The sequence below is a fragment of the Nuphar pumila genome, chromosome 14 (assembly GCF_984573655.1).
Source record: "Nuphar pumila chromosome 14, dmNupPumi1.hap1.1, whole genome shotgun sequence".
Lineage (NCBI taxonomy): Eukaryota > Viridiplantae > Streptophyta > Magnoliopsida > Nymphaeales > Nymphaeaceae > Nuphar > Nuphar pumila.
Genome location: NC_143262.1, coordinates 76658105 through 76678584, shown reverse-complemented (window position 1 = coordinate 76678584; position 20480 = coordinate 76658105).

Genomic DNA, 20480 nt, shown 5'->3' with positions numbered 1-20480 from the left:
GCATCCAACTGCCGAGAATCCACTCCAAATTGGACAAATGTTTGACTCAAAGATTAGTGTGGGTGGGGGTACTGGTTTAGATGCTGCACAGATGTCAAAGGATGCTAGCTATTTGACTGTTGACATCAAGGCTGTTATGAAAAACTCAGGAACCGCAATGCTTGGGATTGGTGTTTCTCCTAGTAAGAATCATGCTGAAGAATCCGTTGAGCAAGCAAAATCATCTATTGAATCTGCTACTAGTGTCATGTACGACATCACTGGAGGAAAGGATATCACCCTGCAAGAAGTCAATGGAGTCTCTCAGCCCACCTATAGATTTTATCTGCAATTTGCTAAAATCATCATGAAGTGCTTGCATGGCAGACTTGCCTCGCCAAATCTCTATGAATGAGCATGCATACGTTACCCCTTTTAAGCCAAACTCTTGTTATTATGTTGTCTTTTCCTTCAGAGTTTATTATGCCATTAAGATTATTTCTGCATTTAGTTATGTTTTTCGGTAATTATTTCATACAATGTATGATTAGCTGCCCCATTGTTAGTCTTATTCAAGGGAGCTGCCAGTTCCATATTTTGAATGTTCACGAAAGGATGTGAATGTGAATCACCAGTGGTAAGAGTTACAAATCCATGTAAGAGCTGTCTTTACTACCTGAACTCTGTTTCTTGGAAGATGTCTTAGAGCGCAGCCTGCCTGTCATCAGGTCTTGTCCAAAATCTTGTCCCCATCTGGGTGTAAAGGTCATCCGGATGACCTCAGAACAGTCACTGTGGAATATAATTGAACTTGCTGTTATTCATATATCTCTTCTCTTCACCATTGAATGGATAACTAGCTAGTTCAGATTGTAACTGTTTGGTGACAGTTATTACTTGTTGAGTTACAGTTCGAGTCCTACTCAAGTTGCTGAGGATGTTGTGATCACAGATGTAAAGGGTTGGGGTTGCGGATCAGAAAACACATTTGGAGTCCAATCGAATTGGATCCAGGACAACTGAAACTTGTGGTGTTTTGTATCACCATATTGCAAACAAAATTTTCATGGCATGAAGCCAGCGGCCCTCTATGTCATTTGGTATTATACTAATCACCCTTATTACCTGTTCGTTGCCTTCACTTGCATTATCAAATTCTCCTTTTTATTTTATTTTATTTTATTTTATTTTTGTTGAGATGTTTTTTTTATTGTTGTAAATACTTCTTTGTTTCTGTGTTGTTTAAACATCCCTTGCACATTTTCAGAGTTATGCCATCGAATACCCTATTTGCAGATAGAATTTGGTTGTGGTCAGTAAGACCCATTCTTTTACCGTTTCCTTTCCAAGATCTGAAGGGATTAGTGTTTAAATTCTTTATGTCGCCTAGATTGAATTTACAGCATTCACATTGTTGATGTCTGTAACCGTGAGTTTTGAATCATCTTCTGATAGCATATTTTGAACCCATCTGCTATGCTTTTCACAGTGTTAATGTTGGTCTTCAGTATTTTTTTTTACCCTGCATCGCACTATTCCCTGTTTGTATGCCATTTACAACTTTCATTTAAGCTAATTTTAAGTGGATATATATACACTCCAGTGTGAATTGGTGGATGTTCTTCACCAACTGGTTCTCTAGAGAAGTCTACTATGCCTTTATCATGTGGTCCTGGGTCTCTTAAAATCGTGGTTGTTCAGACACTTTTTCAAGATAATTCAGATATATCAGTGATACTTGGTGTACATCCGGGTCCTGCTGAACCAATGATCATGTTTTCAACCCCTCTGCTCATCGGCTGATGCTTATTGATGGTCCCGCTGTCATAAACAGAACATATTGCAGAAAGACTCAGAATCTGATAAGGCGACCTCGATGCAAAACTGGTAGAATTGGTACGTCAAAACTCAGTTGAAACACAATAATCTTGTTGTGGCACTCCTTTCCTTTCACAACACAACGTTGCACTTCCCAAACCATATTACCTACCAACACACATCACTTCCAAATCCGTGCCATATCATTTGCAGCATCTTTATATCCTATTCATCATTTATGTATTACATTTCTGTTTGCTGTCCTACTTTCATACTTACTGTATTATGTTAGCACAGCTATCCTTCAATTCCATCATCTGTCGTAATGGCACATGCATGTTAATCACTTGTATTTCAGCAACCCTACCCTATCATTTTTCTATGTATCATTGAATATCATCATGTGTTCCCATGACATCTTCATATACATTTAGATGGCTAGATTCATGTGTGCATCTCTCATATGGCATGACCATGATATTTTGAATTTTTACTTGGTATCTCCCATCATTATTTATATTCGGGCAATTTGGCTTTGTGGCTAACTCCATTTTTTGCAGGGAACATGTGAAAAATATCCCTACTTGGAGTTGTAAAATTTTCATGTATTGTAATAGTTAGATTTTAAATGAGAACTTATATATCCTGTTTTAGATTAGAATGTATGAGCATTGTAAATATCATGAATCGCTTATTTCATGCATTTTTACCTTTATTTCTCAAAATTCCCACAATGGTGAAACACGAATGGCACGTGCACCATTTCGTAAGAGGTAAGTTAATTCCAAGTTGACGATTTACATCAACGGCCATAGTCGGGGTGTAAACAAAACTTAGAATTTTTATCTTTTACAAAATAATACTGGACCCGCACTGGATCCATTTTCAAAATTCATCATATTTTTCTAAAAATATTTTCTTCTTTTATCAGAATTTAACTTAAAATTAACTCAATATATATACCAATGGCCATAGTTAGGGTATATTGAGAGTTAATTTCATTTTAAATTCTATAAAAGCACCAAAAAAATGTATTTTATTCTTCACTTGAATTTAAATGTGATTATTATATAATATATCCAATGACCATAGTCAGAGATATATATTATATCTTCAATCTCATTCTTAATTCATTTAAAGAATCAAATAGCTTTTCAAAAGCCAATTTCAAAGGTTTAAATTCATTCATCATATAGGATAGAATTGCATCATATTTTCAAAACTTCCTTTTCAAAATTCTAAGTGATCCTTCTTCTTAAATCAAATCTTATCCAAATCCAATTCTACCTCATTTCAATATTCAAAAAATTCAATTTCAAAGTCCAATTTGACTTTGAAATTCCAAAATCATTTTATTCAAACTTCAAATTTCCAACTTAATTTAAAATTCAACTTCAAAGTTCAATTTAACTTTGAAGTTTCTAATTCATCCTCTAATTCAAAATCAAGTTTTCTTCAAGTTCTAAACCAAAGTTGAGATTGACTTTGAATCTCAAAATCCAAACCTTCATAAGTTAAATCTGGGTTTTCAAAACCCAGATCCATCTTTAAAAAGTCCTATTTGGACTTCTCAAAACCCAAATCCAAAGCCAAAACCTAGTCTCAACTTGGATCCAGATTTCCAAGTATAAACTCCATTCTGCTTTGGACCTCCAATTAACAAATCTAAGTTCCATTTAGGATCCAGATCCTTATTCCGTTTCGGATCTCCAATTACAGATCCAAATTCCATTTAGGATCCAGATCCTCATTCCATTTTGGATCTCCAATTACAGATCCAAATTCCATTTAGGGTCCAGAACCCAATCCTACATTGGATCTTAGACTTCAGAATCCAAATCCATTCTAAGATCCAGAATCCAATTCTACATTGGATCTCAGACTCCAGATCCAACTCCATCTTAGGGTCCAGAGTCCAACTCTATCTTGGATCTCAGATTTCAGATCCAAAAACCATCTTGGATTCTAAATCTTGAATTCAATTCCATTCAAAAATTCAGATCCAAATTTCATCTTGAATCCAATTCTTAAAATCCAATTCCATTTTCATTTTAGATTTCAAATCCAATTTCTATTTTTAGGTCCTAAATCCAGAATTCGATTTTGAACTTTATTTAGGATTCAAACTTTGGATTCGGATTTCATCTTGAAATTCCAACTGCTCCAAATCCCATCCTTCAATTCCTTTAGATCCCCCACATTTCCTTCTAACTTCAAAACTTCAAAGTTAGAATTCAATTCCATTCCAAATATTCATCCAAGTTCAAACTTCCAAATTCAAAGTCCATTTATGACTTTGAAATTTTCTTTCTTTCAGTTTCAAGATCATTTCTCTCAAAGATCCAAATTCATTTTCCTAAGCTCTGATTATTCTAAAAACTTAGAACTTCAAATCTTAAGTTCTAAGTTAGAAAACATTTCTTCACTTTATCTGATTCACTTGAAAATTCTTCAAAATATTTTCAAAAAGAGCATACATCTTTGCATTTGCACAAGCATGATTCATTGTGCATTTTTAGACTTAGGATAAATACTTAGATAATTTCTTAGCAAAGCAAAAGGCATTAATTCGACCCTTGGTTCAATTACCCATGGTAAAGGCGCCAGGAACGGTCGAACCTCATACCGACGAGCGGATCCCGTCTCCCAATTTTCCCGCAAATATTTCAAAAACGGAGGCGAGTTATTTCAAAATATTTTCAAAATTAAGGTCAAGTGAGACCCGCAAAAGAGTTCCTCTCCTCTTCTCTTCTTTCTTTTCTCTTCTCTCTTTCTTTCCGTTCTTTTATCTTTTCTCCCTTCAAAAAGGAGGAAAATAAGAGGTTGGAAAGGAAAAGAGAAGGAAGAGAGAGAATACTACGAGATGACTTATTTGATCAGCTTCGTGATGCAAAGGTCTTCTCTAAGATAAACCTCAGATCTGGCTACCATCAGTTGAGGATTTTGGAATCTGATGTGCAGAAATCGGCGTTTAGAATATGTTACAACCATTATGAGTTTTTTGTGATGCCTTTTGGGTTAACCAATGCACCTGCAACATTTATGAATCTTATAAACAAGATATTTTGGCCCTTCCTAGATCTTTTTATAATTATTTTTATTGATAACATCTTGATTTATTCGGAAAGCAAGAAGGATCACAGAAACCATTTACGGATTTTTTTGGAGACACTTAGAACATATAAGTTATATGTGAAATTCTCTAAGTGTGAGTTTTGGTTAGAGCAGGTCATGTTTAGAGGACACGTGATCTCGAAAGATAGAGTGTTTGTGGACCCATTCAAGGTAATTATCTCACTAATAATTGAATCTCTCGATTTAATTTTTTGAATTGGGTTTTCATAAATAGATTTTGGATATCCTAATAGGTAGAAGCAGTTTTGGATTGGAAACAACCTGCGAATGTCACATACATTTGCAGCTTCCTAGGACTTGTTAGTTATTACCAAAGGTTCATTTAGGATTTCTACAAGATAGCAACTCCTATGATCAAATTGCTTCACAAGGCAATCAAGTTTGTATGAACACAACAATATGAAGAAAGTTTTTAGGAGTTAAATAAGAGGCTCACCTTAGCCCATGTACACGAGCGTAATTACCCCACTCAAGATCTAGTTAGCAGCAATAGTGTTTGGACTCAATATATTGTTATCATTGCAGAATTTTATTTTTGCAAGTCAAACTGACCTTTGAAAAAGATTTTGAAAAAAACTTTCCTTTGTTTTAAAATGCAGAATATATCTGAAGAATGAAACTCGCCTGTCAGTACGAGATTCAATCATTCTTGGCACCATAACCAGGGGTAATTGTGATCATCACAAAATTTTTCCTATTCTCTTGTTTCTCTCTCTTCCTTCTCTTTTCCTTTTCTAACCTCTATTTTCCTCCTTTTTGAAGGGAGAAAAATAAAAGAAAGAAAAGAAAGAGAGAATAGGAAAGAAGGAAAGAGAGAGAGAAGAGGAACTATTTCGCGCAGTCTCACTTGACCTTAATTTGAAAGCATTTAGAAATTTAACTCACCTCCGTTTTTGAAAATATTGCGGGAAAATGGAGAGACGAGATTCGCTCATCGGTACGAGGTTCGACCGTTCCTGGCGCCTTTACCAGGGGTAATCGTACCAAGGATCGAATCTATGCCTTTTGCTTTGCCTAAATATAATCAAAGAATTTATTCTAACTCTAGAAGATCTAAATGCACAAAGAATCATACTTGTGCAATGCAGGGATGTATGCTCTTTTGAAAATTGATTTAGAAATTTCCAAGTATTCTGAGATGAACTTGGTAAGGGAGTGAAGAAATGTTTGAATCTAACTTTAGAACTTGAGATAGATCAGAGAAGTTTTAAGTTTTTGAAATAACAGAGCTGAAAGAATAAATGAGAAAGAATGACTTGAAGCTTTGAAAATGAAAGGAAATGAAGTTTCAAAGTTAGAGATAGACTTTGAATTTGAACTTGAATTTAGAAAAGGAAATGAATACTTGAAATGGAATTGAATTTGGGTTTTTGAAGTTTGAAATTCGGAATGGATCTGAGATAATCAAATGGTATTTAAGAATAGAAAAGGATTTAGGGAGTTCAGATGAGATCTGAAAATGGAATTGGATTTGAAATCTAGGATTGGGAATGGAATTGGATCTAAAGATGGATTTAAGATCTGAGATCTGAGATCCGAGATAAAATTGGGTTCTGGATCCTAAGATGGATTTGGATCTCAAGTCTGAGATCCAAATGTAGAATTGGGTTCTGGATCCTAAGATGGATTTGGATCTGAAGTCTGAGATCCAATATAGAGTTGGATTCTGGATCCTAACATGGATTTGGATTTGAAGTCTGAGATCCAATATAGAGTTGGATTCTGGATCCTAACATGGATTTGGATCTGTATTCTGGGATCCAAAGTGAAATTGGAGTCTAGATCCTAAAGGAGAATTAGATCTGAAGTCTGAGATCCAAAAATGGAATTGGACTCTGGATCCTAAAGAGGAATTAGATCTGAAGTCTGAGATCCAAAGTAGATTTTGAGTTCTAGATCCTAAGATGGAATTGGAGTTAAATTCAAAAGATGAATCAAGAATCTCAAAGTTAAATTGAACTTTGATTTTGATTGGAAAAATGGATTTGGAATTTCAGAGTTAATTTGAACTTTGAAATCTGATTTGAATTTGAATAAAAAGGACTTTGAAATCTCAAAGTTAAATTTGAACTTTTGAGATTGAAAACGAAATTGAATTTGAAAATGAAGAGGATGAATTGGTTTTTTATAAGAATTGAAGATAGATTGAAGAAGATATTTACATTACTTAGAGTTTTGGAAAAGAAATTTTTAAAGACATGATGCAGTTCTATCCTAAATGATGAATGAACTTAAATTTTTGAAATTGGATTTTGAAAAGCTATTCCATTCTTTAAATGAATTAAAATAAGATTGAAGATATAATACATCCTTGACTATGGTCATTGGATGTATTATATAATAATCTATATTTAAATTCAGGTGAAGAATGAAATACATTTGGTGCTTTTATAGAATTTAAAATGAAATTAACTCTCAATATACCCTGACTATGGTCATTGGTATATATTTTGAGTTAATTTGAAATTAAATTCTAATAAAAGGAGAAAATATTTAAGGAAATATGATGAATTTTGAAAATGAATCCAGTGTGGATTCAGTGTTATTTCGTAAAAGATAAAAATACTAAGTTTTGTCCACACCCTGACTATGGCCATTGATGTGGATCATCAACTTAGGATTAATTTACCTCTTACGAAATGGTGCACGTACCATTCGTGTTTCACCAATGTGAGATTTAAAAAAAAATAAAGGAAAAAGCATGAAAAATAAGCAATTTATGATATTTACAATGTTCATTCATTCTATCTAGAACATAAAATGTAAATTCTCATTTAAGATCTAACTATTACAACACATGAAATTTTTACAACTCTACATAGTGATATCCTTCACATATTCCCTGCAAAACACTTGATTAATAGAAGAAATAGAAGGAAATTACATATAAATGTCAAAAATATTCATTCATGATGGAAAGATGGGAAATGATATATATATATATCTATACACATGCATATATATGTATATAGATATATATGTATGTATATATATAGAGTATATACAATAGCTTATGAGACATCAAAACTGGGTATTGATGATGTACAGGAAATAGGGTAGGAAGATGAGTGGGAAGTGCACAAGGCTGTTATGAATATGAATTAGGCATATATTATGAGGAAGGTCGGACGACATAGGGGCTATTGACTGCAGTAGGCAGGGAAAGTAGTTGGGGCACTGCTGCAACTATAGTGATAATGAAATCTCACCTCAATACAGTACATCAGCCATTATGCTGGACATGAAGTGGGTAATAAACCTGGAAATATATGTTGAGGGTAACAGATGGTGAGTGGGTGCTACGTGAGGATGTGTGCTGGGGGATTCAACACTTGTGACAGGGTACTGTTGAGACACCTACGGCAAGTGGCATTAAGGGAATGGTGTAGTGTAAGGAGGTAGCATAATGCCATGAGGTGGAAGCTGCTGCGTTTGCAGCAACTAAGTGAAGTTGGATGAAGAAAAACTGGGGCTGTGCTAGACAAATGCTGTGGCCAGCAGAGTCAATGTGTGGACATGTCGGGCTGTAACATACAGCAACCAGGTGGGTGAGAGTTGGATATGCTATCAAGGTAGAGGGATGTGATTTACAGATGGAATATGGCATGTTGATAGGTGAATGACAAGTAAATGGAAAGTGTGAATGTGAAGATGGTGTTATAACAAGTGACAGTGTGATGAAACAGTGGTGAGATGTTGCAAAAAAAAAAGGAAAAAAAAGAAAAGAAGAAAAAAATAAATCCTACTAGAACTATCAGTTTGATGTGAGTTGAGCAAATCATAATGGAAAAAGTCCATGGTCTTCAGACTTTTGAAAATGGGAATCTGGTTTCTTGAGCTGGAGAATTCTCTGGTGAAGAATCTTTTCACCCCAGTGAAGCCTGATAGTTTTGGACCCGGGTCATATGGATTAGAATTGAGCTTTAATTTACCAGAAGACATTGATGCCACGCCATTCATCCGGCTTCTCCCACTGATCCGTTGCCCACCATAAATGCTTATATATTTTTTTTAGCTCCTGTAATGCCACTCCAGACAGTTCTTCTAAACCAGTTTTGTCTCTTTTCACTCTTGCAACCCATTTTGTCATTCTAGAATAGAGCATTAGTGATTTTGAGAGATATCATGGAATATCTCATTTGAAATGTGTATAATCCTGGAGCTCTAGATGATTCATATTATTTCTGAGGCGATTCAATCGACATTTATTATGCCTCCAGTCCTGTTTTCAATAGATCTAGCAAGACCATGCTCAATGGCATTGGCACATGACACTCCAGGAACTTCTTCATAACATACCCCTTTCTTTAGATGGAATAAGCAATCCATAGTTAAAAGAACGAAAGTATTGGATGACCAAGTAGCATGAAATGGAAGGTAAAAGTAATGTGCATGCTCACAATACATGATGAAATGTAATGGAAATACAGTACGTGGATATACTCCTGTTATTGTAATGTATATATTAGCAACATGATAATGAAACATAACACATACATGACCTGCATATATGCTTTCCTTGTTGGAACATATGAATTCACAATACCTTGCAGGCTTTGGTTTCTTGTTATTTCCTCAATGATTCTGGAATCAAAGCATATATTAGCACTAACCTTCCTTTCGCGATTCTCCACAGAGGGCAGGCAGGCCTCAACCATGGATGTGCATCTAGATACAGTTTCAAGCCGTGGGAGAGGTGCTTGTAGGGAAGGTGATAAAACTATACATGAATTTATCCAGAGATGAGGATCTGTATGGTGTAAATGACATATCAATTCTCTGAAAATAAGAGAAAGAAAAAAAAAATGAGGAATCATCTCATAAAACTGCCAAAGGGATGAACATGAGTCACAAGGCTAATCCTTCTTTAGAACGCCAGACCATTCTCTAAGTGATATAAATCACAAAACAAACTAAAAAAAAGGAAATAACCAACATCTTTCTGCAGACTAATTATTTGAAATAAAACTAGCTAAAAAAAAGGACATCAAAACTGTAACACATATGACAGAGATCGACATGCATAATCCTTTTAATATTCTAAACAAGGAGAAGGAGAAACATGAGATAAAACTTTTGGAATCGAAGATTCTTTTGATGGAGCATACCTGCGTTGGTTGGTGTATATTACTCCATGGCAGAGACAAGGGTTGTTGTCTGGTAACATAGTAGCCTCAGGCTGGAGCATTGGAGCCTCAACATAATAGAATCTCAAACATAAAAAAAAACAAATGGAAAGACAATCACAGAACACCTTTATCGTGGAATACCTTGCTCAGATTCCGGGAGATGCCAAATGAAAGGGTTTTACATGCTGCCGGTAGATACAGAATCTCTGTGACTCCATAGTGAAACGAATGTGAATCTTACAAATTTGATCATCAGTATAGATCAAAGTTAATTTTTTTTTTTACAAGTTCCAGTTTATACCATGGACCAATCGTCACTCATATTGCAATACAGGACCTGTAGGGGATTCATCATTTCTATCAAATCCAAACAATACACAAAACACGTGGGATTCTCAATCTGGAATTTATGCCATATGTTGCCATGAATCAATTGGCGATCATCATCCACAAAGCTAGCAGATTTAGCTAATTGATGCCAGGAAGACATGAATAGGCAACCTATGCAGGTAAAAAATCATAATGTGATGTCGTGAATGCAGAAAACCAAATAAATCGGATGCATAGTTACAACTAAGAATGGCATATGATGTTGGTATACTGTAATAGAGTGAAAGTGACCAAATTATAATTAGGAAATGATAGAATAACCATGCTGAATCAGTGAACTACCAAAACAAAAAAAAAATGCATGGTATACCGAGATGGGTGATAAAGAAAAACAGAAAATGGCGACATGGATAATAAATTGAAACAAAATGGATGAACGCCGAGATGCTGATAATGTCACACAGATGAAATAATGCTATAAGCTAAATACCAAGAAAAAAAACCCACAGATGCAGTGCATTGCAGAATTGAAGAACGATGATGAAGTGGCTGACAATATGTATAAACAAATATTCAAGGCAAAAGGAATCCAGAAATAAATTACAAAGAAGAAAAACAAGAAAAAAAAAGAAATGTTGGAATATATGCATTCCATTGATGTTGCAATGCGTATCATCGAGGCTGCAATAAGCAGATCGGTGATATGAGTTTGCTTTTGGTGGAAAAAAAAAAGCAAAGGAAGAAAACTACAGAGGGTCAAGGGAAATGCCGTGAGAAGGAAAATATCATAGAAGAAGGAAATAAGCTACTTACCTGATTGCAGAGGTTGATCTCAAAGGAATGAATCCCCTATATCACTGCTGACGGATTGCTCTTTAAGTTGATGGGGAGAAGATCAGAACGAGATATAATAAGAGGAAAAAAAGGGAAAAGAGGAAGAATGATGCGGGGTGGAAAATAGATCGTCGAATGGAATGGAGGAAGGAGAAGAATCATGAAAGAGGGGTGGTGTTGCTGAAGGAGGAAGGAGAAGGAGAGGCAGGAGATGGATTGAGAAGTTTGAAGAAGGTGCGGGGGTGAGGAAGCGATGGATTTAGGGTTCCCCTTTGCGTCCTTTTAAAGAGGGAGGCGATGGCTCTGGAAGAAGTAATGTTGTTGGGGATCGGATGGCTGAAGAGGAGATCGATCTTGAGATGGAGAAGCCGTTGGTGATGGAGGGATCGGGTGAAGTAGGAGGAGGATGGATGAAAGAGAAGGGGGGAAGGCGAGATGGATGGTGGAGGGAGGTCGGCCATGGAGGAGCTCGCACATGGGGGCGTGCGGCTGTTTGGAGAGGAGAAGCCGCCAGAGAGGGAGAACTCGAGAGGGTCTCCCCCCCGAAACCCTAACTCAATTTTAAGGGTTTTACTTTTTCCAAAAAGAGGTCTTTTATAAAAAGATTTTTCTAAAACGGGTTTCCAAAGACCATTTTTTGCAATTTCCTTTATTTATTTTTGATTTTTTGTTCTGTTCAATATTTTATTTTTTTGTATTTTTTGTAGTAGAAAAACTAAAATTTTAAACAAAACAAAGTTTAAACACTAAATTTTTGTATTTTTCTGAGAAATATTTACAAAGAGTGTTTCTCCGAGAATTTCAGACCATTTTGGAGAAATTTCTTCAGAAAGTGGGTTTGGATCCAAGTTTTTGAGAAAATGTTCGAGTTTTGGAACTCGAATCGAGAAATACAACACGATGGATCCAAACAGATGTCGGAGGGACTGTCCGAGCTATTTAAAAACTATTTTTGGTATTTTTTATAATTTTAATTTAGAATTTGGACAAGGAGACTCAGATTTGGATCTGGATAATGGATCCAGATCCAAAATTAATTTAAACATATGAAATGAATTTAATTTCAATAAAACTAGAGCAATAGACTGAAATTTAAATTTGAAATGACCCATTTGCTCAGAAAATGAATTTAGGGGCAGAAAGGGAATATTTAAAAGATTTTGAAAAATTTGGGGTGTTCACAGTAATCAAACCAAGGATCAATCTTATGCTTTACTTTGCTCAACTTGTCTAAATCGATGTTCTATTCCTACATACACAAAGAATCATGCATGTGCTATGAACTTTGAAATATGCACATTGAAAACATGATGTTTGCTTGAAATACTTGGAAAAGGACATTTTGAAAATCGTGAATTGCATTGGAAAAGTATTTTTGAAGAAAGAAAAATTGATTTCTAAAGAAAAGGCGATCTTTTTGAGAAAATCAAATTCTGAAGAAACTTTGAAGATTTTTGAGAAAATCGATTTTTTTGAGTTTTGAACTCTTGAATTGATAAAAAAAATGGGCGTGTAACCCTGTGAAAAACTATTCATGATGCAATCTAACCTAGATGATGCATGAATGCAATTTAAGAAAATATTTTCTGAAGAATTTATGGAAAATCATTGATAAAAAGAATTTATGTGCCTTATAGAATTTAGATGAAATATATTCGCCACATATCCCTGACTATGGCCACAAATATGTATTAAATGTAGTTCATTTGATTCTAAAAGGAGAAAATATTTGAAAAAACTTTGAAAAATAGAATGATATTTAAAGTAGCCTAAGAGTGTAGATTGTTTATGACTGAAAAGAAGACAATAAATTTGGCTTTTGTTCGTATTCTGACTATGGCCACAAATACGAAACCCACCGAGTTTATCAACTCCTTAGAAGCTAGTGCACATGCCATTCATGTAGACCATGGTGGATTTGAATATGCATGAATCATCATCCATCACACATTAACATTATTGAAAAATACACTATATGCAATGCAACCCTATTCTAAGCAGAAAATTAAATTTTTATTCCAATATTTACAGTAACAATTTACATCAAAAGGGAAAAGAAATAAAAGAAAATACACTCTTGAATATCCGTGAAAAAATAGCAAACTTGTTAGTGGAGATATGTCGGCTTTTCTGAATTTATCCAGCAATAAATGAAAATTGCTGGATTTATCCGGATATAAGCCTTTTTTCATGCTTTCTTAAGATAAACATAATAAAAGATTATGCAAATTTGAATAAATAATAAAAATAAATAACTTTAAAATTTAGAATTTTGGAAAAATGACCAAAATGCCCCTGAAAACAAAACTATGGCCTTGAAATCAGGGTTTTCAGAAAAGATTTTTGTAAAACTTTTAATTCAGGGATCAAACAGATTCAAATCAACACCAAATCGAGTGTGGAGCACCATAACATGATTATGAACATAATCAAACCCTAAAAATATAAAAAAAAATTATAAAAAAATCAGAATATCATAAAAATATCAATTTTTGCTCGTGTTTCAGTTGAATCGAGACCCCGTGGGCATCCTGTTTTTATAATTTAACTAAATAATGTATCAAATAAATTCCAAAATTCATAAAAATTGACATGTATGTTTATGATAACCCTAAAATTAAAGTTTAATAAAAAATATATATTTTTGGTATTATTTTGATATAAAAATTAAATAAAAACCTAAAAATATGTGATTTTGCCTATGGGCACGTACCTGTCATAGTGTCAGACCCGAATCGTGTATCAAACCTCCATAGAAATTTATAAAAATTTACAGAAATATACTATACAGATTAACAAAAATTTATCTTTTTACAGATCAGACAAATCATCTCCGGTTTGTGAGATATCATTCCGTCAATATACGCTTGATTCCGGTGAACACAAAATAGCTCCATAAAATATAGTTTTGATTTAGCATACAGAGTTTAAAAATTATATAAATCACACTGATAAAACTATACATGCTTCTAAATCTGTGACTTTTTACAGATCGTCAATCGGGTCTTTGGTTAGGGAAATACAATTCACGCAAGTTGGACTAAGGCTTAAACGATACATAATGGTCACTATGAAACAAATTCTGATTTTTGACAGAGAAAAAATATAAAACTAAAATAGAAAAATCTAAAAATTTTAAAGGATATACTAGACATTATAATGAACACACTTCAACTTACGGATCATCAATTGAATTTTTGATGTGGGAGATATCGCTTTGACAAACCGTACCTATTTATGTACAACATTTTCATAGTACAAGAACCAGGTATCTGATTTTTTTAGCAGGGTTACAAACCCAAAATAATCCAATTTTTTTATGGAAAGTCACTAACACATGCACGGTTTAACTCTAAAAATTCAGAATTTATTGACAGAAAAATATACATAAAATAATGGTGTTCCTGCATGCCCCGAATCAAGAACGCATATTATCAATAAAGTACATGAATAAACCTAATTTAAGCATGTAAAAACCATAAAAAATGTAAATAATATAAAAAATCATGATTTGATGCTTGAACACATAAAATAAACATTAACATGATGAAGTAAACAAAAAAAATATGCAGGAAAACAGGGTTGAAATTTGATTTAGCCATTAAAAGAGGGATTCGACCATTGAACGGTTGAATCTCGATCTTTATCGGGCGTTTAACATAATAAACACATTTCCAATGGATCAAAAATGTGAAAACAACCATGGATGATCAGTAAATCATCATCTTAGGTCATGGAGTATGGATCTTGAACGATAAAAAAAAGAAGAAGCTCACACATAGGCGGTAATGGTAAAAATCAATAAAAAATAAAATAGAACAAAAAAAAGAAGAAGAAGGGAAGACTCACCTTTGTTGCAGCAATGAAGGGAGAGGAGGAACTTGGAGGAGAGAGAGAGCCACGAATTTGAGTGAGAGAGAGAGAGAGGAGAGAAAATCATGGTTGACCCCCCCTAGAGTCCCCTATTTATAGTTTTTCAAAACCTTCTTAATTAGGGTTAATTAAGGAGTTTTTATTTTTTTAAACTCTTTCTAATTAAATCAATTAAGGGGGGTGATTTTTTGTGGACTTCTAACCTAACTAAAATGCTAACTAACTAACCTAATTGAATCCTAATTGATTTGAAATAACATCAAATGTGGTGCCACCTCTGTGGGCCCACATTTGATTTTTAAAACTTTAAATAAAAGCTAAAATAAGGTTTAAAAATATTAAAATAAAAATGGGGTTTTAAAATCGATTTTAACTTTTTCAAAACTTTTAATCTAACTAGAGCACTAACTAAACTTAAACTAACCTAAACTTCTTCAAATGTGGCTCCACCTACTAAAGGCCCCATTTGATTTTTCAGAAAATGATTTTAAAAACCTGAAAATAGAGGAATTAAAAACAAGATTTTCAAAAAGGGTTTAAAACGAAAGGTGAAAATCAAAATTCTAAATTCTAAATTCTAAATCCTCTAGAGTCCTAAATGAATTAAAAATCTCTCGAATGTAGTGTTAGGTATGTGGGCCCCACATTTGAGTTTTGAAAAAGTTAGAATAAAGGTTAAAAAGGTTTTTTTTAAAGTAGATGAGAATAAAAGCAAAGGATAAAATCAAGAAAATTAGAGTCCTAAACCAACTGAAACTCTGGAATAGAGTCCTAAAATTTTGAAACTCTTAAATTTTGGTTTTTGAAAGACAAACAAAGAGATTTTGAAAAATCTTCTTAGAGATTAGTAAAAATGAACGAAAAGATGAGATCAGGGTTAGAGTCCTACATTTACCCCATCCATATACTCTATGCTTTAAACAACATATAGGTGTTTGTCATCCATCTTCAATCATTCCTGTACATCACTTCACAGCACAGTTGCATTCTTGGCCTCCACGCAGTGTCAACATACTGCATTGCGTTATCTTCACTATATGTACATATACCAGGTCACCTTTATTACTTTGGCTTCCAGTGCCCAGCATCGCCATCCTTGCTGTCCGTACCTGCAACATTTCAGTCAATCCTAGTTCCTGTTGTAGCCTTCACATTCACATACTCCAACACTACCCACACCTCCACAGGCTACAACAGTGTTGGCTGTGGCTTTCATTTTAGCACTCATAGCAGTGACAACCACTGCTGTGGCCTCCATCTTTGCATTTTGAGCAGTGTTTAGCATTGCTGAAACCCTTATTATGCACAACTGTCACCCTACACTGTATATTCCACTATCTTCACTACCTGTGTCTTTACTTTTCACAGCACCTCCCCATAACATCCATCCACATCTTCCTACACATTAGGTTACCTGTATTACTGAAGCTTTCAGCTCCACGACTGAATAGGCTACTCAAGGTATATCTGAAGAATGGTTGTATATTTTATAGACATCTCATCCACCTTATTCCATTTATGATTCATCACAATCATTGTTTCTGGGGCTGTGGGAGTTTTAGTTTTATTTCATTTACTATCCGTCTGACTTCTCATTTTGTTTGGATTACCTTTCTACAAAACATCTCACGGCCTAGCATTCCTACTTTGTTCACTCAGCATATCATCATCATCCACCGTAGCATATCTCCATTTTGCTTAGCTCTTAGCACTCACCCTTTTAAGCTCATTTTGCATTTACTATCGCGATCCATACTTGCTATGTTTTTGAGTTACATTATTTTCATTTTGTTTTCAACATTTTGTTGATTTCGTTAATAATATTTTGCCTTTTTGTTTCTCCTGTTTTTTTTGAAATTTTATTTCATCGTTAGCACAGGCACATTCCCATTATGCCTTGCTTCATTTGATATCCTCTGTATATTTTTGGATCCTATGTGATCAAACTTCTTGTTTATAAGCAGCATCTGGGTGTAGCCAGTGAACCCTCCCCAAGAGTTGTTCTAAATCTGTCCCCAAATGATGATCCTGCCAATCAAGTTCAACAGAGAACTTGCCTCATTGATGGCCGATGAGAAAGTTTTAATGACACAAGTGATATTGCTTTAATCAACCATTCTAAAGGCCCTTCACTTGTAATTACCTTGCCATTTGAACCTAAAACTACTACATTACCACCATCTGGGATAGTAAACTCTGCAAGAAAAGGGTATGCCGAACTTCCAGGCATACCAATTACAAGTGATTAGGCTTGTGCTAATAAATTGTGTGATTATTGGTTCACATGATCCCCTGTGTTTGGAAGAGATGACACTCCAGGCTTTTAGAGTCTGTTGGTAAAAGGGATGAGGCGTGAAAGGAGGAAAGATGAGTTTATGGCTTGCAGATGTGTCCGAATTTCTGAAAGAAACGTGACTGCTAATAAACTTTATTGATCCATCTATGATGAAGAATGTTTGGAAGCAGGAAGGAAGGATCCAGTTTTAAGTTGTCAATATAATGTACATGACATTCTATTTATGCACCTTGGCTATACAATTTTTTTTTTTTTTAGCCTTAGATATAACATTTTTAGTTCTGCATAGTAGATACAATACCTAGGTTAAGCTTAGTCTATATAGTGTCATTTACTGTATATCATTCACCATACTCATTTCATTTCATCACATCTCCACCACCTTCATTTTCTTCATAGTCGCTAGTATGTTGCCTCATTAGCACCTCACTACACACCTGTTGTTCATTGGTGCACTCTCACATACAGCACCTAACATCTTTCTCACACCTAGCACCCTTGTGGCACCTGTGCTCAGCACTTACGGCACACCTATACCGCAGCTACCTACGGGATTCCTCACTATCACCTTTGCAACCCACATTCACCAAAATCATACACCTGCATATCCTCACTAACAGCATTTCCAGCTCCCTCACCTACCACCCCAGCTCACTACATAAGCACCTTACACTTTTACAGCATTAGCTATCTTCATTGTAGCCTCTACTGTAACGGAAAAAAAATTGTTTGGTTCAGGCCGGATCCGGACCCGACCCGGACCACCGCCTCTCGCTGTCTTTTAAGACAGTGAGGCAGGCAGGAGGAGGGTTATGAAACCCTCTCACTGCCTCTCACCCTATCGTCTCTTCCCGACTCTCTCTCTCTCTCTCGCTCATCCACCGTCACCGACGTCGGTGACTCTCGACAGCCCGCCGCCACCGATATCGACGACCTCCCCTTTCTTTCCGGCGAGCTTCCTCCGAAAACCCCCTGGTACGCCACCGCTTCCTTTCTTCCCCTCTTTTCCCTCTCAGTCTCTTCTCTTTCTCTCCCTCACTTCTCTGTGTGGCCACGGGAGGGGCCAAACCCCCATCCCTGTGCCCCCTTTTTAGCAGGGGAGGGGCACGACACCCCTCCCTGCTCTTCGTTATGGTAGGGGAGGGGGTTGAGCCTCCTCCCTTCTTCCGTTACGGCAGGGGAGAGGCCGAGCCCCTCCTCACTGCCCCTTTTAGTTGTGCCAGCAGGGGCCATCGGCCCCTGCCTTTCTGTGTGGTAGCAGGGGCCTATGGCCCCTGCCTTTCTGTTTGCCAGCATGAGCCATAGGCCTCTGCCTTTCTGTTTTCCAGCAAGGGCCATAGGCCCCTACCTTCCTTTTTGCCAGCCAGCAGGGGCCTATGGCCCCTGCCTTTTTGCCAGCAAGGGCCATAGGCCCTTGCCTTCCTTTTTGCCAGCAGGGGCCATCGACCCCTGCCTTTCTTTTTGTTGCTAGCAAGGGCCGATGGCCCCCTGCCCTTTGTGTGCGAACCTATACCCTTGGTCGACAGGCCCGAGAAATCTTTGGAAGCTACATCGTGATGGGGACAGATCATTACAATTGTTGGTCTCCAACGAGGAATTCCTAGTAAATGTAAGTCATATGCTCGCGTTGACTACATTCCTCTTATGGCAGCAGGGTCATTTGGCACTGCCCCATCCTTTTTTTTTCGAGTTAATTGGGACGGTTGGCCCCAGTCCTATGTATCAGAGAAGTCGAGTCTTTGCCTTGCTTTTGCTTTTTGTCTGGGTTTGCATGTTAATATCACATATTTGCAGCTACGACGGATCCCACTCGCGCTCCGCGACCCAAGCCGTCAATCGTGTACGTCCGCAGACGTCAGCAAGCTCGTAACCCTCCAATGTAGGGGAAGATTACATGGAAGACTTGGATAATTGAATTAAGTTAAATTAAACTAAAAACAGCCATTAAATGAATATATATATATATATATATATATATATATATATATATTTATATACGAGTATACACTTCACTCAAGGATGCGGTTTCGCAATCCTTGCTCTTTACCTTCTATCAGTTTTTACTTGCCGTCACGCATCGCGTCGAGATTTAGCGTTGCACTTCTGCTTACTGCCTTTACCTTGCCATCGCGCTCTGCGCCTAAGCTCTTGCTTTTGCATGTGTTGGTATTGCCTTGCTATTGCAGATGACACACAGGTTCTTTCTCTCTGCGTATGCCTTAAAGGCATCCTCGTGGAGGATGCAAGGAGCATTGACCACTCTCCCTCTTACGACAAGAGTTTAGTCGGGAGCGAGCGAACTTCTTAGCAGGTGTTCTGTTGAGAAACCCGTATCCCGTCTATCGAGGCCGGTATCGAGTCATGCGAGACATGTAGATACCTCGATAGCGGATGTGATTTGAGATAATCACATGCATAATGTTGGCACAAGATATTGCTGTTTCAAAAGATAAAGTAAAGTAGATAAACTTTACATCTTTGTGAAACACTCTTGTTGAGGCTTCTATTGAGGAACTATACCCCCTTCATCCTAGAGTACTTGTAGTCGTGCACGACATGTCTAGTACTGCGATGATCGGATGAGACGGTCGTGCGACCTCGAACAGTGCTAAAGGCACAATGCTGTAATCACATAAATGACCTAACATTCGCCTTCACAGGCAAGATGCTCAAGTGGTTTAAAGACCACAACATAGGATGGGTCGTTAGTTAAGCAACCCCTAACACACCCATTCGCTTCTCGTTGTTCTGTCAAGGGAGAGGACAGAGCGGTACAAAAACTCCAATGGATAGGTTGTTAACAACCACCCTAAGGGCAATGATCCGGCTTCCCCAGTCATTGGAGTTAGGGGAAAGGGGCTACAATAGTTAGCTCAACACTTCTGCAGAAGTTTGATGCATCCGTGACACTGCTTTTCAGCCTCTGGGGAATCCTCTCTCGGCTAAAGTCGTCCCCTTGGGAGCGGACTCAACTAGCTATTCGGGTTATTGAAAATACTTAGAATAACAGACGCCCGAACTAGTCTCAGTTGTTTCTACATTTTGCCTGCGCGTACCCGTAGGCCAGTAATATCGGAACATAAAGT